Below are 24,196 nucleotides of genomic sequence, written 5' to 3' on the forward strand. Positions count from 1 at the left end.
CTCTCTCTCTCTCTCTCCTTTATTATCAGGGATATTTCATCAATAATGCCTTGAAAACCTCCAACACAATTATCATGAAACATTACATATTTCAGTTATTTGTGAGTGAACATGATCCCCATCCTTGACTGTGAGCTCCCTGAGGACAGGAATTGGCTCTTTTCCAAATGGTGTGTCTCCTTACAACCCTTAGCACAGAATAGAGAGTGTTTGCTAATTTCCTCACAGGAGACCAGATCAACTTAGAGAGTCCAATTAATTGTTGTGTCCTCAGGAGGCAATGAGGTTGACCGCTGCTTAGAATAATGTAATCAAGGGAATTTCTTTTTCAAATAATGGTTAGATTAGACAAGCTCTGAGGCATTGTTCAACTCAGAAATTGTCATGCTTAGCACCAAAAACATATGATGAAAACCAAAAATCATTAATTGGTTAGTGCTTTGCCCAAAAGAGTCATTCAGTTCAACCAAAGCAAATGACCCCCAAGTGACCTGTGGTTATCAGAAGGAAAGCTAAACAAAGGAAGACTACCAAATGACAGAACTAAGGATCATTGATTTAGAGGTGGGAAGGACCTTACAGGTTCATTTATGTTCCAATGTCCTCTTTGGGGACAGAAGAAGACCGAAGTCCCCAGAGAAAATGTTTTGCGCAGTCATCCGGCTAACAAGTGACTGAGACAGAATTTTAACTCAGCCCCCCAGACTTCCAATGGGGTTCACATTCCACCATGCTATATGGCAAGAGGCAAAGATGAGGAAAAGAGGTCTGGAACAGAACACTAGGGAAAGTGATTCCACACCCCAAAGTCTCCCTCTCAGACATATCAAGGTGCTCTCTACTGGTACAACTGCTTGCACACCCAAGGAATTATGTGGGCTCTAAAACATTACGGGATCACAATGAATTTTACACTTTTTCTTTCAATTAGACATTAAGACATAAATAGGTTGCAATTTGTTTGCTTCTAAGTCAATTTCATTGCTGTCTTGAAAGGGTGCTCATTAAAAGAGCACAAGGAGGTCCAAGGGCAGCTGGTGGTAAAAAAAAAAAAATGGCACTAATAGTTTCCACATGTAGTCAACAGAGTCCCTGAGCCTGGAGGGATCACAAAAGTCCAGAAGCTTGAGTGCATATGAACCCTTGACCATCTGTTCCTCTGCCCTTCTTCTATCCCAGACTCACCTCCCTGGCTCACTTGATCTCAGGCAAGCCTCAGGAATAAATGGGCCCTATTGAACCCAGGCTTGGTTCCCCTACTTAGGCAGCAACCTCAGCCCCTCCTAGAAGTCTGCATCCCTTCCCAGGGCTTGCCTGACCGTTCTCCACCCCAGTCTGTTTCCCTCTGCTCACTAACTGACGCAGCTTCCATTAATGGAAACAAGCCCCTATCCTGTCAACCCAGTGAGTAACTGCTGAATATTTTGGAAAGGTGCCCAGCCACTGTGGTCTGCCACAGCGAGCTGATGACCATCCCTCATCCCTCTCTGTATTACCTCTGTATCTTAGCTGCCTTCAGTTCCTGATGAAGCCTATTCTTATCTCTTCTACTTCTATGTATTTGTGAATGAGTGGGCAGCTAGGTGGTGTAGTGGATAGAGCACCAGTGCATGAGTCAGAAAGACCTGAATTCAAATCTCACCTCAGACACTTGACACTCACTACCTGTGTAATCTTGGGCAAGTCACTTAACCCCAACTGACTCATCCTGGGTCATCTCCAGTCATCCTGATGATTATCTGGTTACTGGATTCAGATGGTTCTGGAGGAGAAGTGAGGCTGGTGACCTGCACAGCCCTCTCTCACTCAAAACAAAGTCAAGTGCAAGTCATGTCATGATGTCTCTGATGGCGTGGTCTTCTTTGGCAGTGAAGGACAAACATACATATGTGAATGAGTATGTATATGTTGTTGTATATGTGTGTATATATGAATATGTGTTGATACAGTTATATGTATTTGTGTGTATATACATATGTGTATGTTCATAGTGTATATAGTATATATGTGTATGTACATATGTGGGTGTAAACACATTCATATATACACATTATATATGTATATACCTAGATGTGAGGGTTGTGGGTATATGTGCATACACACACACATACACACACACTGTCTGTATGACTGCCCAAAGTAAAAAAAGACATACATATATATGTACGTGTATATATGCATACATTTGTATATAAGTATGTATATGTATGTGTGTGCATGTGTATAGATTTTATACGTATATATGTATGTGTTTATACATATGTACGTATATGGAAAACAGCAGAGTGGACAAAAAGCTGACCTCGACGCCAGGAAGACATGGGCTCTCATCCCACACACAGACTGAATACACAGCCCTGGACAAGTCAGTCAATTTAGCAATGCTCTAGAAAACTCTTTAAATAGGGATGATTCTTAACCTGGGGCCCACCTTTTTTTCATCATATTTCAATAACTATATTTCAATTATAATTGCTTTCCTTTGCAATTCTCCCTATTGTATTTGGTGCAATGAAAACCATGTCTTTGAGAAAAGGCCATGGGCTTCCCCACCCTGTCTGCCCAAGGTGCCAACCTATCTAGGTATGGGGAGCTTCCTCACTTGGGAGATCTCTCTGCCAAAAAATCTCCATGTTGTATATTTATTCATACATTTACATCTTCCCTTCTCCCCCTAAAAGAATAAGTTCTTTGAGAGCAAGCCCTGACGTTTTTTCTGTGTTTATTTTCTTAGGTCCTAGCAATATTTATCATATAGCAAATGCAGTCAATACTGAAATTATCAAGGACATTCCTGGATGCAATGGAAGATAAGAAATCAGCAATGCAGTACTAGGCTGAGATCTTCAAAGAACCAGAGAAGAGCTCATGACTTTGGGCAGATCATCCATTATGGATTTACAAGTACAAGATTTTGGGTGTACATGGAAGAACCATGGCACTGCACAGGCAAAAGGAAATCCCATGTTGATGAGTCTGCCCTTTATTCTAAGGATTCTAAGCATCATTCATTACATTTTTATTATAAAATTGCATATTCTTAATTAACAAGCATTTATTTCCCTCTTTCCACTGAAGAAAAAAAGGTGAAAAAATCACGTAATAAATGTGTATAATCAAGCAAAAAAAATTGTCACATTGGCCATGTCCAAAAATGTACATCTCCTGCATTCTGAGGTCGTGATCTCTATATCAGGAGATCATAAAGAATGCTACTTACTTGTTATGAATGGTGTGGCTTATAACAGCTAAAAAATGTCTTACCCCAATGAAGAATTACAGAGTTGACTCTCCACACTGCATCTGAGTGGTCCTCCAAGCTTCTCCCCCATGGCAGAACCTACTAAAGTTCCCATCAGGACCCTGAACAGACCCAGTTCAACTTCATGGCATGTTGAGGTCTCACAGCCAGACTCTATCAAATGCACAGTGTTGAGTGTCATCATATGAAATACCCAGACCAGATAATCATCCAGTGCCTCGGGAACTAAGTTCTGAGCACCAGGGACTCATATCTTTTGAAACAGATTCTTTAAGACATATCTCTTTTCAAACTCCACAGCAATCAGGCAATGCCAATGAAGCTCAGAATCCCTGTCACTCTCCCCATCGGCCTCCTGACAGGCTTTTGACAGAATCCAGAGGGTCACTTATGCTCAGTGATACTCTGTTTTCCCTTCAGCCTAGTTAAGGGTTTATTAACTATGTCCACAAGAATCCACCTCCAGGTCAGGGATGTCCACACTGTCTGACACAACAGCAATTATCCCATTCTCACCACAAACCCAATCAGCAGCCTCTCTCTGGATAGGGAGTTTAATGGGAAATTTTTTTTTCATCTAGGCAATTATAAGATTTGGATTCTAGTCTTAACCTCAGTCATTATCTTCATATCTTACCTTGTTTTGACTCTCTTTCAGTTTCTCTCCCTCTGCAATGAGAAATTGGACAAGAAATTCTCCAACATACTCTCTGGCTCCCCATTATATTATCCTACATTTTCTTCTGTCCTAGATGACACTCAATAACTGGGTGATCTTGAGTAAATCACTTAAGTTCCCTGATCCTCAGTTTCCTCATCTATTAAAGGAGGAAGCTGGGCTAAATTGGAGTCTTGACCTGGTGTCCATAAACTTGTCATATATGTGTATGTATGTATATATGTGTATACAGGTGTGTATATACATTTGTGCATAAACACACACACATACAGACACACATATACACACATATGCCATGTGTATATAACACATGTGAATGTGTATATATGTATGTATATGGCTGTGTGTATGTATATGTGTGTATGTGTACACATGTTTGTGTACATATACATACACATATATGTGCATATATACATATACATATATGCATGCATACATGCATACATTCCAAGATGACTAGGACACAAAAATATAGGTGAAGAATTCCCTTCACCTGGATGATTTCTAACATCCCTTCCCTACATTCTCCAAATCTAGGGTCCTTCAATTGTAAAGAATTGTTCTTTCTACCACACAATGTTTCAGATTTAGTGATAGAAGTACTTCTCAAATTAGAATGCACTTTGGAAACATGATCAATTAGGAATCTTTGTTAGCCTTACCATCAGTCAGTCAACATGGAGCCATCATGCTCTGACTACAGAGCAGGCATCCCCAGGATCTCTTGCTGCCACTCTAATGAGCGAGTGTCAGAACCTTCCTTAGCAGGATTCTCTGGTCCTTGCTCTCTTGGGTATAACAGAATGCTCAGTGGTTCTGCAGTCAGAAGATTGGGCTTCATCTCCCAGCTCTGTTCCCTACTGGCTGGCTGACCTTCAAGAAGCTGTCTCACACCTATGAGCCTCAGTTTCCTCATCTGGAAGACTGAGAGAAGTCTTAGACTAGCTCCTTCACAGGGGTCTGATGAGGCTCAAATGAGATAATGGATGGGGAAGTGCTTTGTAATTGGTATTTAAATGTAAACCGTTATTATTATTATTGCAAACACCAAAACAGTTTACTCAGTTAATACTCCATTAACTGCATTCCTTTCAAGATGCCTTTCTATAAATTAGAACTGGCAGATTCAGGTCAGAATTTACCTCATGCTGCTGGGACCAATCTAATTCTCTATCAGGACCAGACAAGGCTGCCATCTCTCTGCTGCACTATCAGAGGTCCTAGAGGCCTGCCTGTGTACCCCAGGGGATGGAGGAGCATCCTTGGCCCTTCACAGACAGAGCCTCATTTATTTTCCCTTTTAAATATCAGAGAGACTGCATTCAGCATACTCTGCCTTGATCAAATAACATTTTAGGAATTGTGTTCAGGTCTGGCCACCTTTCTTTATGAGAAAAACATTGATAACCTTGAGCTTGTCCATGGAAGCTCAACCAGAATGGGGAAGAGACAGCGGATCACATCACAGGCATCTGTAAAGTGGGGGGGGGGGGCAAGGCCAGAGATGGGGGAAATAATAGCAGCTACATCAGGGTTATCATAAGTATCTAAGGAGACAATATGTGAAAAATACTTTTGAGACCTTAATGTGCTACAGATATCCTAGCTCATGTTGTTACTGTTGTTGTTATGTAAGCATCAGCTAAAGGAAATTGGGATGTTAAGCCAAAAGAAGATATGTTGATTTAGAGAGAACAGAAGAGTTAAGTCTATGGACTCCCAGATGGCAGAACATTGAAATCAAGAGTTAAAAGTTGCTTTAGAGATATCCTCTGGCCCCATCCCTTCACCTTCCAGCTGAGAAACCTATTGCTAGAAGTTAAAAAAAAATTAAAAAAAAATTTTAGTGGGACATAAAGAAGAACTCTTGGACAATCAGGAGATGCACAAAGGGAATGCAGCTCCTTGGGAGATATGAAGGACATACTTCCCTTTCAATAAAGCTGTAAAAATAAAGTCTGGATGACCACTTGTGGGGGAGCTGCAGAAGGCATTCTCACCCAGACAAAAGTGGAAGATTCTGTCGTTTCTGAGGGCTCTTCCAAAACTAAGATTCTATGATCTGTGCAAAGATTACCCAAACAGAAAAGCCCTTTATGTGGCTATTTTTTTGCCAAGTCCTCTCCCACATTCAGCACGTTTTCCATCTCCACAAAGCAGGTAATTACTGCGGGAGTTTGTTACTTTCATTTTATGAGTTAGGAAACTGAGGCAAATAGAGGAAGATTGACTTGGGAGACATGAAATCACCCAGCATCAGGATAATAAGGACACAAAGAGTGAAGGCTAGCCATGCTCTGAGGCCCAAGGCTCTTAGCCTCCATACAAGTGTGGAGAGCTGTCCACCTCACCCTCCATGAAGTTTGCAAAGTACTACAGTGAAAGTGCCCCATGGGGACAATTTAACAAAATTCCTCGAGAAGAACTTCTCGGGTTTTTAACCATGCATTTTTTCCACAGGCGGGAAAGGCAATGGACCCAATTGGGGGAATAATTGTGTGAATCAAAGAGAGTTGTTGATCTGATGAGCTAATTTCTTAGTTTTGGAAAGATAGTGGAAGAGTGTTCCTAGGAGGATCCCTGCTCTAGATCCCAATGACTCTGGAACTGTTTGATGGCTTTCCATTTAATCAGATACCATAACATGGAGAAGTACTTAAATCTCCTTAATAAACTTCTGTGCAAAACTAGTGGAGGAAGGATTCTGGGGCAGAAAACCTAAGCAACCTTGAGCCCAATTGCTGTTCTGGGTAGAATGCAGAGATGGTCATACAGAGCTAAGAACCCACCCACATGTGTATGTATTCTCTTCTGCCAGATGTTGGACCTGTGGAATCCAGAAATCTCTTTTTGTTCTGTACATGGCTAGGAGTACTCTTCACATGATAGGAAGTTCTGACTGTGGTCATAAAAATATTTCGAGTGCATGTTTTTGACTCACAGAGAAGTCATTTTCAAATACACACATACAACGTATATTTCTGGATGGGTTTTCTATCTCCTCCATTAACTCTCTTTAAAGTGAATGGTGCCTGGAGAAGAGGGAGGAAAATGCACCTCCTTCCCTTCTTAGCTGTAACTGTGGGTTTCCAATAGTGAGTTGATTTTCACACCTATTATATGTTAGATGGTTTTACCAAACTGCTTTTTTTCTTCCTTTTTAGGTTTAAATCTTTAATATGAGAGACAACTTGCTGGATGGGAAATGGGGAAAGGTCACAGGACTTCGAGAGCTGGAAAGGAATTCAGACACCATTATTTTATCCATGAAGAAACTGAGGTCTGGGGAAGCTAAGTCACTTGTCTAAGGGATATACTTAGTAAGAAAGTTCATTTGAAAACAAAATATATTCATGAAAATGAGATTTTAAAAAGAATAGGGACGACCTTAGTACCCTCGTATTCTACACATAATATTCTGTACTGTCCTATGTACTTACCAAAGAATTCCAGAATCGAAAGGGAGCTAAATTCACCTATTCCCCCCACCCGTATATCAACAGTAATCCTCCTTACAACAGCTATCCCCAGGAAAAGAGATCACCCTGTCTCCATCCAAATACCTCCAAGTAAGGAGAAACTCACTCCCTTGTGCCTAGGCAGCGAATTGAGGTGTGGGGCAGTCCTCAATACTGGGAAAGATTCCCTGACACCAAGTGGAAATCTGCCTTGTCCTAAGTAAGGGCTCTTCATTCTGTCCTCTGAGGCCAAACCTAATAATAATAACATTAATATTTTTTCTGTAAAACTTGCACTTGATCAAAAGGTCACACCCAAGGACCTAGAAGGCCATGTGTGGCCTCCAGCTCACATGTTCCCCAGTCTTAGATCTCTATTTCATACACTCAAAGTCATCACAGGGTTTCTTAAACTTTTTTCACTCGCAATCCCTTTAGCGCTTCTTAAACTATGGGTTACAACCCCATATGGGGGCATTTGGGAAATTTCTATCACATCCTCCCTCCCCTCATCTTCTTTACTCTCAGATAAACATCAACTGATATGCAAAGGCTTTGTCTGTGCTGGTAGCCTCTACTTGTACTAGATTGTAAGACTCATGAATGCGGAAGGTACGTCCCATAAAAACTGTGCATCTTTCTCCTCCCCAGGTCCCTCAGGACTCTGCACACAATAGGTGCTTCATAAAAGCCTATCAAACTGAACTTGGATTCTGCATTACATAATCATTCTTTCTAGTGATTACTTTAGAAAACCATGTCAATATTTCCCCTGTTCCTTCCTTCACACTTTAATTCCAGGTCTTGCTGTGTTCCAAGTTCACAATGCTTAAGAGATATATCAATTTCCAAAGCTTAAACCAACATAGATGTATTCAAATTTTTTTTAGAAATGGGAAAAATCATTCCTTCAGAAGAATTGTGCAGCAATTCCTAACAGAAGTGAGGTCTGAGAAAGAAATTAAAAATCAAGTCCCTCTTTCAGTCAGAGATGTTAGGATATCTTTGTTTACACACTGATTATGTTCCTGGTTTAATCCCTATTCTTTATAAACACCAAATGTGGGCATCACTGAAATGAGTTTAAGACCCCTAGGAAACCAGGGACACATGAATGAGATTAGATTTACTCAGTACAGTGCACTCCAGATGGAAATTCCAATCACCTCTATCAGCTTCTACTAAAGAAGAAGGGTCATCATCTCTAGGTTTTTTTCTGAGAAACCTTGCACTTGTGGGCTCTTCATTATCATAGTCCAGTATTCTAACGAGCTGTGATCTTGCCCATTTGGAATTCCCACCAATGACACAGATCACAATCTAGCCATTCCTGCCCATCCCATGTGAGTCTTGTCTATACTTTCCCACGCCTTCTCTAATATCTCACAGAGGTATGGAAATGACCCTGGGTTGTCAAAGGATATCTCAGTGGAATGTGAGTCCTGGGAGATTTGACCACACTATAAAACTACCACCCATAATCCCAGTAACTTGGAGGAGGTTGATAATTTCTCAGTGAAATTTTTGGTAACCTTAGAAACATGCATACACTCTTCTGGTTCCTTGCAGATCTCTCCAACTAGAAATCCCAGTCCCTTCCCTTGGTTGGACCATTCTGGGATCACAGAACAACAGACAGAGAATGAAGGGACTTCACAGGATATCTAGTCCAAGCAGCAATTAAAGGAGAAATCAATATCAAGACCTGATCCAAGTGGTCTTTCGAATGTAAAATCCTTGAGAGTTTGCACTAGTTCACTCTTTGGCTTTATATCCCTGGTGCCTAGCAGAGAGCCTGGGAGATAGTAGACTAATTAAGAAATTTGTGTTTATTGACTGCTTGAAATCTTTCTGATGACAAGGCAGTGAGTTACACTTGTGGTCCTATACCAAAAAACAAATCAGTCTCTGCCTCACTGCAACACTCACCCACTGTACTTTGGGGCATGACTTCAAACCTTCTCTCTGAGGAGAAAAAATATCATCTCTCTTTTCCCATGGCGGCCTTTTAAACACTTGAATATATTGATTACAACACTCCCCTAAAACTTTTTTCTTCTACAGACCAAGCATACTCAGTTCTTTCAGCCATTACCCATATGACTCACTATCCAATTCTTTCAGCATCTAGCCCGGGTCTGATAACATACATGCACTTGTCAATCAATGAAGCATGTCTTCACCTACTAATCTGAAAGCTCCTAATTGTTTTGTGTATGTGTGTGGGTCACAGGCATCTTTAGTAGTCATATGAAATCCACAAACCCTTTCTTAGAATAATGATTTTAAATGCATACAATAAAATTCATAGGATTATAAAGGAAACCAATCATATTGAAATAGAACTATCTATATCTATCTATACATATACATCTATCTATACATCTAACTATATCTCTAACTACCTCTACACATACACATATAAACTATATATGTGTGTATATGTACAGAAAGAGACAGAGAGAGAGAGAGAGAGAGAGAGAGAGAGAGAGAGAGAGAGAGAGAGAGAGAGAGAGAGAGAGAGAGAGTTAGTTCATAGTCTTCAGGTTAAGAACCTTGTACTAGACTTTAAGCCCCAGAAAGACAAGAACTTTATCTCATACATTCTTTCAGTTGTCACCACACCTATCCATGGGTTTTTACAAATGTTTGAATGTTCACAAGTGTTCTTTTGAAAGAATACTTGAGAGAAGCCACAAAACGACAGAATAAAAGGGATTTCCAGCCCAAGACAGCCTGGAAGATCAACAGAAAAGGGCTATCACACTGGGTACAGAGTGCAGCCCGGCCTTGGCTGCAGCCCAGCAGGCACAGGACCCGAGCAGGCTTCAGGGGACAGAATCCCCAGGAGCAGCTGCGGTTCCCAGATTACTCAACTCCAAAACACCGAAGACAGCTTCAAAGTCAGTAAGAAAGATCTTTCACCTATGTGAGAAGGGAACAGGGCCTGGGCCACTGGCCACAGCCACTGCAGCAATAGTGTCCACTTTTGGAGCCCTCAGCCTTAAGCCCCTGGGGGAATTGAGCCCCCAATCTGGATCTCATCCCTGAGTGACTCTCCTGCGTTTAGGAAAACTGCTGGAGTGGTGGAGCTGAGGGCAGCTATGGAAAGGGAATTGCACTCTCAGATCCTGGGCAGAATAAAGTGCTTGTGGTTGCTCACAGACAAGAGTGCAAGCCAGGACAGGAGCAAACTCCTCTCCCTTGATTATGCCACCTTGGAGGAACTGAGAATTTACAAGTCTCCAGAGTATACCCATCGCCTGACAAAGGACTCAAAAATCAAGTAATTGACTGGGAAAATGCCCAAAAAAGAAAAAAAAAGAGACAATAGAAGGCTACTTTCTTGGTGAACAGGTATTTTCTTCCATCCTTTTAGATGGGGAAAAACAAGGTTTACCATCAGAGGAAGACATAAAAATCAAGGCTTCTGCATCCAAAAGCTCCAAAATGAATATGTAATGGTCTCAGGCCATGGAAGAGCTCAAAAGGGATTTTGAAAATCAAGTAAGAGAGGTAGAGGAAAAATTGGGAAGAAAAATGAGAGTGATGCAAGAAAATCGTGAAAAGCAATTCAAGAGCTTGCTAAAGGAGACCCAAAAAAGTGCTGAAGAAAATAGACTGAACCAAATGGCAAAACAGGTCCAAAAAGGCAATGAGGAGAAGAATGCTTTAAAAAGTAGGATTAGACAAATGGACAAGGAAGTTCAAAAGCTCACTGAAGAAAACAGTTCTTTAAAAATTATAATGGACCACATGGAAGCTAATGATTTCATGAGAAACCAAGAAATTACAAAAGAAAACCAAAAGAATGCAAAAGTGTAATATAATGTGAAATATCTCATTGGAAAAATAACTGACCTGGAAAATAGATCCAGAAGAGACAATTTAAAAATTATTGGACTGACTGAAAGCCACGATCAAAAACAAAGCCTAGACATTATCTTTCATGAATTATTAAGGAAAACTGCCCTGATACTCTAGCACCAGAGGGTGCAATAAACATTGAAAGAATCCCCTGATTACCACCTGAAAGAGATCTGAAAAGAAAAACTCCTAGGAATATTGTAGCCAAATTCCAGAGATCCCAGGTCAAGGAGAAAATATTGCAAGCAGCCAGAAAGAAACAATCTGAGTATTATGGAAATAACAATCAGGATAACACAGGATCTGGCAGCTTCTACATTAAGGGATCAAAGTGCTTGGAATATGATATTCCAGAAGTCAAAGGAACTAGGATTAAAACCAAGAATCACCTACCCAGCAAAACTGAGTATAATACTTCAAGAGAATAAATGGTCATTCAATGAAACAGAGGACTTTTAAGCATTCTTGATGAAAAGACTAGAGCTGAATAGAAACTTTGACTTTCAAACACAAGAATCAAGAGAAGTATGAAAAAGTAAACAGGAAAGAGAAATCATAAGAGACTTACTAACGTTGAACTGTTTACATTCCTACATGGAAAGATAATATTTGTAACTCTTGAAACATTTCTCGGTATTTGGGTAGTTGGAGGGATTATACACACACACACACACACACATACATATTGAGAGAGAGAGAGAGAGAGAGAGAGAGAGAGAGAGAGAGAGAGAGAGAGCACAGGATGAACTGAAAAGGAAGGGATGATATCTTAAAAAATAAAATCAAAGGGTGAGAGAGGAATATATTGAGTGGAGAAAGGTAAAAATGGAATGAGGCAGGTTATCTCTCATGAAAGAGGCAAGAAAAAACTTTTTCAATGGAGGGGAAAAGGGGGAGGTGAGAAGGAAAAAAATAACATGCACACTCAATTTGGTATGACAATCTGTCTTATACTACAGGAAAGTAGAGAAGAAGGGGATAAGTAGGGTGTGGGGTGATGATAGAAAGGCGGGCATATGGGAGAAGGGAGTAATTAGAAGTAAACACTCTGTGAGAGGGACAAGGTCAAAAAAGTGAATAGAATAAATGGGGGCAGGATAGGATGGAGGGAAATATAGTTAGTCTTATACAACATGACTTTTGCAAAACTACAAATATATAGCCTACACTGAATTGCTTGCCTTCTCAGTGGGGATGGATGGAGAGGGAGGAAGGGAAAGAAGTTGGAACTCAAAGTTTTAGGAATGAATATTAAGTATTGTTTTTGCATATAACCTGGTAATAAGAAATGCAGGCAATGGGATATAGAAATCTAGTTTGCCATACAAGAAAAGAGAGAAGATGGGGATAAGGGAAGGGAGGGATGCGATAGAAGGGAGGGCAGATTGAGGGAAAGGGTAATAAGAATGCACGATGTTTTGGGGTGGGGGAGCAGAGAGATGGGGAGATAATTCTGAACTCGTAATTTTGTGGAAATGAATGTTGAAAACTAAAGATAAATAAACATAAATAAATAAATAAATGAAATAAAAAAAAGAATACTTGGGTATTAAAAGTATATGACTTCAGAGGGCTCCATATTAATATCTGTCATGGGAATCAGAGGATATGGAAGTCCACAGAATCTTTGCCAGGGGGATGAAGGGGAGACCATCACCCCCTTCCAATGCTTACATGGATTCCTATAAGCTCATATCGAAAGCTGCTGTGTTACAGAATTACCTATTTGTCATGATCAGGCGCCCTTGGAAAAGGAGAAAAGAATCAATTCAAATCTAATAATATATCATATAATCAAAAGAAAATGTGCTGTAGGCACGTGCTCCAAAATTCAATAACTGTCAGGATGTCCCTCCTATGCCAATATTTCAATAGGACAAATTTGGATTTTAAAAAACACAGATTTCTTGCATCCAATATGCCTCCTGTTAAATCAGCCCTGAAATATACAGCAACATTAGCAGAGTTGGATGGAGCCCTAAGTGTAGTTATAAAAATTGGTTATGGCGTGTGATATTTTTCCCAAAAAAAGACAGGGAAGAAAACATCCGCCACATTCAGGGGAACATGGAAGGAGCTATGGGTGTCCTGTTAGGCCAGCATCACTCCTACCATGTCAACAATGATGTCCAAGGATCTCTAAAATTGCCAGACAAATACACACTCTCGTGCAGCAAAAATGAAAACTGCCAAAGTGGAAATGTGTCCTCATGACCACAACGGCTTCAAAATGCAGAACCCAGATGGGCTATTCATCCTCAGGACACAACTTCTCTCTGCCAGCCATTCAATTTAACATGAGTTTTATTTTGATTAACTCTGGATTCAAAGGAAAGTTATGGAACTTAGTCAATAATCTCCATCGATTGATATATATTCATAAGCCATCAGGCACCAGGTCTTGGCAGATTCTAATAACTTTTCAGTGGGGCATTATTAGTAGAAGAATGGGAGAAGCCTTGGGTCTTTTATGAGAAAAATTAAGAAAAACGACTTCAAGAGAAGATATTGTTTCCAAAGTAGGTAAGCCAAACTATGGAAGCACAATTGGCCTTGGTGACTCTGACCTTCATTTCCCTTTAGAAAAGTGGTAGCTCCTCCATGGAAACACCAACACAACTTCGTGGCTGTGCCACCCCACAAGGGTCAATGCTGTACACTGCAACGGCAACAGATTACATACTCCTGATAAGTAAGCTAATGAACGGAGATGCCAGCCACTGCTGAAAGGCATCCAAACTCATATGGAAAACCCAGCGGCATCCAGCTGCCTCCAAAACACTCTGCAGATTAATGAAAGATATTGCCAACATTCTATGCTTCAAAATTAGATTTTCTAATTAATGGCAAACAAAGCTATTGCATATGTATACTATCTCAAAATTCCAACCTGTTTCTCTTTGACAAAGAGTAACTATAATGATATTTTACTGTAAGAAGTTTAGAATCTCACCTACAATGGGTGTAGACTCCAAATGCTGTAGTCAGAGGAACAGAGATGTTGATAAGACAAGATGGCAATAGAGGAAAGGTTATGTGGCTATCTCACTGGCATGAAGAGCATCTTTGTAAACCACAAACATCCCTGGATGTAAAGGCAGAAGCCTTTGGAACAGAAGGCTAATCAGGAGCATAATTCATGAACTTGCTGATGGTTCTTGAATCACTGATGACCTTCAGCCTGAGCTTTGTCATTAGCACAGACACGTCCATTACAGAAAATGAGGATAGGAAAAGGAAGAGATAGTATTTCATTGCTAAGACCTTCTAGATTCAGCATCTGGATCCAACAAAAGTAGATGCCTTTCCACATCTCAAAGTACTGGATGAATAGAAGGGATTATTTTTTCAAAACTGGACTGAAATTTATCTATCCAATCCCGCAATAAGAAAGAGAATGGCAAAGATGATATTAATTGTAATTATCCTATATTTGACACCTAAAAGTTTGCAGAGAACTTTGCAATTTTCACACACTATGCTCATAATTTATAATGAATGCTCTGAAATCATTCTCATCTCCATTTTACAGTTGGGAAATTTGAGGCTCAGAGACATGCCCATTGGCACAAAGAGGACAGATTCAAAGAGAGAGCCTTTCTGCCGTGAGCTTCACTACTCTACCCACTTCTCCACCCTGCTGCTCAGAGAAAGCTCTCGGGACAAGGAAGAGCTGAACTTTCTAAAGATCGTTCATTTCTATTCAGTTAGTGTGCTAATTACAAATTATTTTCATAGATCTCTCAAGAAGCTCAGACAACATGTAAGTACAGCAAGCTTTCTCCACAAGTACACCACCACCAGAACTCCTCCAAATGGGTTTAGAAAATTTGTTGTTGTTGTTGAGCTATTTTTCAGTCATGATTCCATTTGAGGTTTCCTTGGCAAAGATCCTGGAGTGGTTTACCATTTCCTTCTCCAGCTCATTTGACAGATGAGAAAACTGAGGCAGACAGGATTAAATGACTTATCCTGGGTCACATAATGAGTAAATGTCTGAGGTCAAATTTGAACTCACACAAATGAGTCTGACTCCAGCCCTGACCCTCTGTCTAGAAAACACACCAAACCTAATCTGATTGGAATGCCAAGAAAATCACATTTATTTTTCCATCTCAGGCTGTCAAATGAAGAGCCTAACCTTGGACTCCAACAGAACAATCTGCAGCAGTTGGGGGTGGGGTCTGTCCAGGAATGGTCAAGCAGAGCAACCTGAGAAAAGGTTAAGGGAAAGAAGAGGCCTCAGTGTGAACACTAAGGGGCCAAAATAAAACCCTCCACCTCTTATCTCCAGGTATTTTGTCTGCCCTGTCCCCAGCCTGGAACAGAGCTCTGCCTTTTCCTGGTGACTTCCATGCTTCTTCTGAGTCTCAGCTAAAATACCAACTCCTGAAAGAAGCATCTCCTCTTACGGCCAGCACCTTCCCTCTGTTGCTTGCTTCCTATTTATCCTGCGTAGACCTTGTTTTGTCTCAGTCTGTTTGCTCGCTGTTTTCCCCACTAGACTGGGAGCTCCTCAAGGGCAGGACTGCCTTTCTTTGTACACATAGTAGGTGCTTAATAAAGGCTTATTAGCTCACTTGTCTATGGTGCAGGTGAAGGTCAAAATTGACTCTGCCATCCCCTAAGACTCCTCCCAGCTCTGACATCCCATGTTCTAAGGTCTCTCTCAACTCCCACATTGTCTGTTCTGCATTCTCTTTTAGTTTTCACCTTCTATGTTCAAAATTCCCTCAGCTCTACCTTTGTAACTTTCTAATGAAATGACTTAATACCTCAGTTTCCAAAGATGAAAAATCATATACAACAACAAAAGCCATTTTGGTCCAGTGGGAAAATTCGAATCCATCTGAATGTTCAAAATCCTGCAAAGTTTCCTTCTAATCTGGCCTATGGTTCCCTCCTCATTAAGACTCATCACTCTGTCTGAATTGATATATTTAGAGCCAGAGTTTCTTGAGTCATGCAAGCAGACAAAAGGTCAGAGTGCATTCCCTGGAGATGGAAAAAAAATGTGTTCTGTTCCTCTGTGCATAATTAAAAATGGCTTGATTGACTTCTCTCCCCCCCCAAACAAATGAACCGAGGACAGCCTTACTCTCAGGACTCAGCCCCTTGCTTCTGTGTCCCAGGAACTCCCCTCAGGCCCCACCACCCCACTCTAGAGTGAGGAAGGAGCTTCATACAGGGGCTGCCAATCCCCTTCCCTCTTAGAGTGGCCTCCTCAGTACTCAGGAAAAACAAATGCATCTCCTCAGCCTGGCAGCTGGGAGACACAGCACCTCATTTGTATTCCAGAGGACATCTGGCTGGCCACTGTCTCTTATTTATCTCCGGCTAAATATCCCTTCCTTAGTCAAAGCACTGAGACTGCTGGGGCACCAATCAGTGAGGATTTAGGGGACACCAAGCACCAGGCACAGCACCTGAGCAGTATCTGCAGGGAAGCAGAAGTCAAGGACAAGGGCTCTGTCCTCAGAAAGCTGACCATCGAGGGACAGACCCAAGATGGACCAAGGGCTGTGGGGCCCAATGTAAAGAGCACTGAATGTGAAATCAGAGGAAACAAGTTGGTATCTGGCTAGTCCCTTCATCTTCCTTGGGTAGCCAAGTAAGGGGCTTAGAACAATTAGCCAGAGAGCCTTCTGACTGGCGGGTTCTCAGCCATTTTCTCTTTCCTGCCCTAGTTTCCTCATTTGTAAGATAAAAAGGCTGGATCAGATGGCACAGACAAGATTTCCCTTCTTCCTCTAGAACTGACCAAATGAGGTCAAGCATTTACCAGCTCCTGCTCCATCCGGGGCCTGTGCTAAACACTGACAACAAAGAATGAAGGCAAAGTCGGTCCAGGGAACAAGTGCAGGAGAATGATCCCTTGAGGTAGGAGTTCTTAACTAGGGTGGCATGATCTTGTTACCATTCAGCAACTGAAATGTAATTAATCTCCTTCATTTATGATCCAATGTAGTTCAGTTCAAATACTGAAGAAAAAGGATTGGGAGGAATTGTAGGTTTCACCAGACTGAGGATGGTGAGCACCAGGACCCAAAATAGGTGAAGGATTCCTGATCTGAAGAACTGAGAAAATGGTGGAACAGACTGACTTGGTAAGAATTTGGAATTAGAACAAAAGGGACCACTGAAGTCATCATGGAGGTGAGTTAGGGAGAAGAGCCAGGCCCGGAATAGTGTCTTTCTTATGAAAGTTGACAGGGTAAGAGCTCTCATTTTTATAGCACTTTAAGGCTATTTTCTTCACAACTACCTGCAGACACAAAGGGCTTAAATATTTTACACATTTACTGAGGCTAGGGCAAAGAAAGTGACTTGCCCAAGGTCACATAACTCACAGTACATTTCAAAGCAGGGAATATAACTTAGGTTTCTTCATTTCAGTTCAGGTCCCTCTATTACACCGTGCTGCCCTGACTATAGTTTGCAAGTACGGAGTACTTGACATTGACACAATACTTTCTACAGGGTATGTCAAAAGTCTTAGCATATTTTTAAGCTATTATAAATTAAAAAAGAACTATGACTTTTGGGAAAAAACTGAATCTAACAGTCCCTTTGATTTCTCCTGTGATCCTGCCCAGATTGAAGCCCTGTTGGGCAGGGGGCACTGTGTATTAGCTCTTGAGCATAGAGAACTCATCTTGAAGAAGCTCCCTCCACCCATCAAGATCTGAAACTTCTGCACACATCAGGTCTTCAAGGTCTGCTTAGGTCACTGGGAAATCAGTTAAGTGACTTGTACAGGCACAGCCAGGGTGGGACAAGAGGCTGGATTTGGACTGAGACCCTTCTATACTCTGTCACCCTATCTCTCTGTGGTAGGGAGTAGGTAAGCAGCAGTAGAGGCAGTGGGTGTAGAGCACCTAGATCCATGGTTCAATGAATTTTGTGACCCTGGGCAAGTTACCACTTGCCTCAGTTTCCTCTTCTGTAAAGTGAGGATAGTAACAACACCTACCATCCAGGCTTGCAGTGAGGATCGTGCAGGGGCTATATACAGTAAACATTATATACATGTTAGCTATCACATTATTCTCATCATTCTTATTATTAGTCTGTAATATTATATCCAATTTGCAGATGAGGAAACTTGAGGACAAGAGAAGTAGGTAGAAAAGTAACTGAGCAGGACCTCAAAGGCAGGTTTTCTGACCCTAAGTCCAAAGCCCTTTCCCTGCACCAGAGTAAATGTCAAGAGCCAAGGAGAACACTGATCTCTCCTGCTCAACCACACCAGCACCTTCTTTTTGATCAACTGCAAAGAATTGAGCAGCTTTCTCAAAGCACTCAACAGTTAGCAAAGATCGGCCTCCCATGTGGACATCTGCACTGCAGGGGCTTGTGACTGAGACACCAAATGTCGCTTTTAGGAAATCAAAGTTGAGTGAGTCAGGAGTCATTGAAGCATTCACCTTTACCAATGATTTCTGCAAATAGGGAACCCAGAAAGGGACCCCTATACTCCTCCATGGGTTTTCCCCGAGAGCAGCTCCCAGCCCCCAAAGTCACTTGAGCAGCATCAGGGAAATGAGTGGCATCTTCACATTTCATCTTTTAGTTTCCAAGTCCTAGGTTCCCAATATCTGCCATGGAAAGAGGGGAGTTCCTGAGATGGAAAGGGGGAGAGGATCCATGAGAGCTGGAGTGATTTCTCCAGGGGTCTTGCTTTTCTCCCCTTGGACAGGCAGTACTAGTAAAGGCCACACCAATGGCAGGGTCAGGCCAAGAGTTCTAAACACTGACTGGGATCCTTACCAACAGCTCTGAGATTCAAAATTGACATCTCTGACTCCAAGTTTGAGGGGGCTCTTTTCAAACCTTATCATGAGCATGAACTAACAATGGTTTCCTTAGTTTAACCCTTCCCAGGCTCATCAGAGCACACTGGCCTCTTTTCCCTGATACTCCCCCTCTCCATACAGGGTGCTCCTCCCCTCCTGCTGGGGAGCCACTTCTCCTTCCTAGAATACTCCTTGCCTTTCCAGCAGGGGTAAGGAAGGACAACTTTTCTTTCTGCCATGATCAATGTGACAGGCATGTCTCTGTGGGTCAGGCCTAATCCAAAGAGTTGGACTGTGAACTCCTCAATATCAGCTTCTCATATGCAAACAAGGGCTTACCCACAGCCTCCTGCAGACACAGGAAACTGGGTTATCAGGAGAAGGGCAGGCCTTTCCTCCTAGCTGCTGGGGCCATGGGGGCTGAAAGGGGTCACCACAGCCCCCAGAGCAGCCAATGTGAGGAGCAAACACCGGTGATTTTGATCTGACAAGTGACAAGCCCATCACCATCTGGGATGATGGTTTGTATTACTGTTTATCTCTACAGCCCCCGAATAATCACAGGGGGCTGGAGTTTAGAATGTGTGCAGTGAAGCAAAGGCTGTGAATGCTGCCCAGTCCAATGTACAGGAACAGGCAAACCCCCAGGCAGCTACTCAGAGAGCTCACCATCCCCTAGCCCAGCTCTGTAATTCTAATAATAACAATAATAGCTAACATTTGTAGAGTACTTTGAGATTCACGGAGAAAATCTCATGTGATCCTCACAACAATCCTGAGAGATAGGTACAGGATTATTCTCATTTTACAGATGAGGAAACTGAGGCAGGCAGTGATGGAGCGCCTTGTCCAGGGTCCTACAGCGAGTGAGTTTGTATACACATGTAAACAACTCCATGGAAGAGCGTAAATTCTTTTTAGTACCATAGACTCAGAGTCAGAAAGGGTCTGAGAGGTCATCCAGCCTATGTCCCTCTCCCATTTTACTGAGGCCAAGAATAGAAAAGGGCTTTGCTCAAGGTCACTTGGGTAGTAGTATGGAGCAGAGGCCTTCTGACTCTAAGGGCAAGGTGACTTCTGTTGGGAGATGTGTGTGTATGGGTACACAGAGGTGGATGGGAGGTGTCCAGAGGATGGCAGAGTGGAGTGCAGGGGGTCCCAGGAAGGAGGAATGAGGCCATGAAAGGATGGCGTGCACTATCTTCTTCAGCTGCCAGACCCGGACCCAAAGCCCTGTCCTATGCCCTCTTTTTTCCTTCTTGTTGCAACAAATTCTACAGAATCAATACCTGAAGCAAGCAGAGCTCTAAGAGGATGTATTCAGGGTTTCTGAACAGAGAGAATCCATCATTCTGATGCAATCTTTAAAAAAAATCCAAAATAGCAATTTTTAAGAGCTGCAGTTACTATGGTTATGGAGGCCCACTTTCATTTATTCACAGGATGTTAATGCCGTCTAAACTGTAATTGACACCAGGAAAAGCACAGCCTCCCCTCTTCCCATCTATGAGCCCCTCAAATCTTTCCAGATTCTGGTAAGAAGGCAAGGCTAATCATAAAAGGCACTGGCCAGAGGGACACTGGCCAGGGAGAGGGGTGAGATCCAGTCCTTGAGCTCACTGCACCACTGGCTGACGCTGGGACATTTGCCCCACCACATCATTTCCCTTCTCTGGGCCTCAGTATCCCTATCAACAAAATGAACAAAACTATCCCTCCCCTGCTTGTCTCATGAGGAGTCAAGAGCTTGCTAATCTTCTTCCTATCCTTGTTGAGCCTTGCACAGCACAACACTTAGCAATATTTGGATCAGAGAATTATCAGGGCTTGGGTGACCTTGGAGATCCGCAAAGCTAAACCTCCCGACTTTAGGCAAAGCCTGGAGAAGTTTCTTGTTCGAGGTCCCACAGCAAGGTTGTAGCTGAGCCAGGACCAGAGATCCCTAGCCTGCAGACTTTTCACCCAGCATTCCTCCTGCCCCATCACCTTCCCTGGTCACAGCCCACAGGGACAACAATGTCAAAAACACTTAGGAAGAGAGGGCCAGAAAATAGAGCCCAAAATAAAATTATAGTTTATAATTCGACCAATTAGGGGGAAAATAGAAACATTTTCACGCAAAGCAGGTCTGAATTATTCTGGGGGAAAAAAATCTGTTCTTTGGTGTTCATTAAGGCCCAGCTCCTGCCTGGTTCCAAGTCCCTGGGTAGTGATGGGAACTCAAAACTCCTCTGACTTCCAATCAAACACCCCCACTTAAGTGAGTTTCTGGAGCCACACTGGAGATGAGAAACAGTCTTCCATGTCCCTGCACATCAGAATTTCAAGGGATAAGCTGAGCTGCCTTGGGAACATATTCTCTACAACTAACTACACTTTTGGTATCCAAGTACCTGAAAGCCAAATTCACCTTATGGGCCTCCCCATCCACTCCCACCCCAATCTATTTAAAATGGACAGTCTTTATGAAACTTCTGTGGAAGAGGTTATCTTTTATTATTAACATTAGGAAAGGTATCTAGAGATGAGAAACCCACTGGACTATTCAGGAATTAGGGTAAGTACTCCATCAAACTGAAGGCCCCTTGGGCATGTACGGGGTATACCTCCTTCCTCTCCCCAAGAGCCACTCCCCTATTTCTGCTTTTGTAGCAATTATCTCAACAATTCAAGCCAAGATCTCCAATTGAATGACATCACTACATATGCTTTGGTCCATGAGACTTTTGTTTCACACAATTATCTTCACTCCAGTGGGCATCAGATAAATCTATTTACTCAAAGCTTGGCAAGCATAATCATGCCAGGTGTGCAAAACAGGGCACTCCATTTCAAAGACCCTGCTGAAGGGGAGCAGTTTGATTAAGAACAGAGTCCTGAGGCAAATGGCCAGACAAGTAATGGATGAAGCCATTTGCCTATGGGTCTATTACCAGGGGAAATGCCAAGGTGGCATATCTCTCAGGGTCTGGGCTGCCCTTAGGATCAGAGATAACAAAGAGGTCACATGGCAGAGATGTTGGAGAGATGCCCTTAGGCAGAAAGACCAAGACTGAAAGTTCACATTGCTAGGTGAATTACACTTACTAACTAAGTGGTCCTAAGCAAGTCACTTCCTATCTTTGCCTCAATTTCCTCCCAGAAATAACAAGTCTTATGGCAACTCTCCTCCAGGGTTAGAGATTGCACTGAGAGGATGGGCTAAATAATTTTCAGACTATAAAGTACAACACAACTATCTGTAATTATTATCGACAAAAGTAAAAAGACAATCTTGTCTAAATGTTTGGAAACTAGAACCTGTGAACTTTTAAAAAATCTTTTAGTAACTACATTTCAATAGAATTGCTTTAATTTGTCATCCTGTGTATTTTATTTTATGCATTTAAGAACATCATCTTGAGGAACATTATCCCTAGGTTTCACCAACAAGTCAAAGGTTAAGAACTCCTCAGTTAGTCAAAACCTTTGAAAATTGAAGCTCAAAGACTTTGGGTGACTTGTCTAAGGTCTCTCAATTAGTCAGGAGACCATCCAACAATTTAATAATTCTTATGACATGGCAGGCTCTGAACTAAGCACCAAAGATATAATGAAAAGAAAAAAGTGTCCTCCTTCAAGAAATTGACATTCTAAAGAGATAGATGGCATGTACATAGCCAGCTACACGCAAGAGACTCCAGTTCCAAATTCCAGGCTCTGTTTATAAATGTCCTCAGCCCATGTGGTAATCATGATGACAGATGCCCTTTTAGCATTACACCTATTAGCCCCAGGGCAAGAGAAAGAGTATTTTGATGTGGCCATCAGCAAATGGTGTCACATGGACTTGTCATTACACCTATAGATTTAAGTGGAGAGTTGTGAGCTAGACTTCACATCTCATTGGTGACACCACTGATTTGTCCTCCAGGTAAGGAAAAATTTCCTCATCACCATGTCTTTTCCTACACTGTTCTCTACACATAGAATGCCCTCCTCTCATCTTTTCTTATTTCTAATTCTACCCACCCTTGAAAACTCACTCAAGTATCTCCTCCAGGAAGCATTCTTCGATGCCCTCACCGGGAAGCTATATCCAGCTTGTTGACTCTGGTCACTCTCTGTCCTCTTCTCATGAAATTCTGTTCTGATTCAGTAGGATTTATCATAGCCCTGGGCTTGGTTCAAGTGATGGAAAAATGATCCTCTGCTCTTGAGGAGTTTGTCAAGGCTTCCCACTTTTACCTGTAGCCTTTCTCTCCTACCTCCCATCAGAGCAGAACTTAGTATGTCTGTGTCTGGCCACTCACATGATCACCACTCTGCTTTGGGAACACTGGATTATCACAAAAGGGCTCTAATTGGCCTCCCTGCCTCAAGTCTCTACCCTCACCATTCAGATGCCAAATCATTACCCATGAATGAATGAATAAATGAATGAATGAATGAATGAATGAGAAAAGGCATTTCTTAAGTTCATACTATGTGCCTGGCACCATCCTAAGCCCCAGAGATACAACAGAGCAAGTCAGCAAGCCCCCACTCTCAAGGGGGCTTTCATGCTAATGGGAGAGACAACAAAAACAGGGGAGTGGTCAGGATATGATAAGCAGTACCTGCAAGTGGGCAATCCAGGTGCAAAGGTCCTATGAATTTGATCAGTGGTCACAGGGCAGATGGGACAGGGTATGATAGCAGGAATACAGCATTAATGACAGATCTGACCATGTCACTCTCCTGCTGAAAAATCTTCAATGGCTCCCAGTTACCTTTGGAATGTAATTCGGAATCCTCCCCTTCATATTCCCTTGTATGTGACTTTTCTACCTTCTGTCTTTCTGACTTCAAGTCAGCCCCGTGTTGGAAATGCTCTCTCTTCTCCCCTCCAACTTACAAAATGCCTAGTGTCCGTTTGACCTTGGCTTAGAGGGCCCTATCATAGGAGGCCTTTCATCCTTCCCTTCCCATCCTCCATTCTGCTCATCATTTAAGGACTGTAACAGGAACCTCAAAATTACCCAGCGAACTCTCTAGAATGTTCAGCAACAGCTTTCTAACCTGGGGAGGGGGAGTGAACCAAAGAACTATTAACTCTTGAGGAACAGTCTTCCAATTTTGGAAGAAGTGTGGACTCACAGGAAGAGGCCTGGGT

General features: G+C 42.1%; 1 protein-coding gene across 4 annotated transcripts in view; it reads right to left on the minus strand.

The window, feature by feature from the left end:
* The window catches only part of TAFA5 (TAFA chemokine like family member 5), a 598,737-nt gene that overhangs the window by 333,237 nt on the left and 241,304 nt on the right, over window positions 1–24,196 (minus strand). The window lies entirely within an intron of this gene.

Source organism: Notamacropus eugenii, chromosome 3 (assembly GCF_028372415.1).
Source record: "Notamacropus eugenii isolate mMacEug1 chromosome 3, mMacEug1.pri_v2, whole genome shotgun sequence".
In the NCBI taxonomy this organism is placed as follows: domain Eukaryota; kingdom Metazoa; phylum Chordata; class Mammalia; order Diprotodontia; family Macropodidae; genus Notamacropus; species Notamacropus eugenii.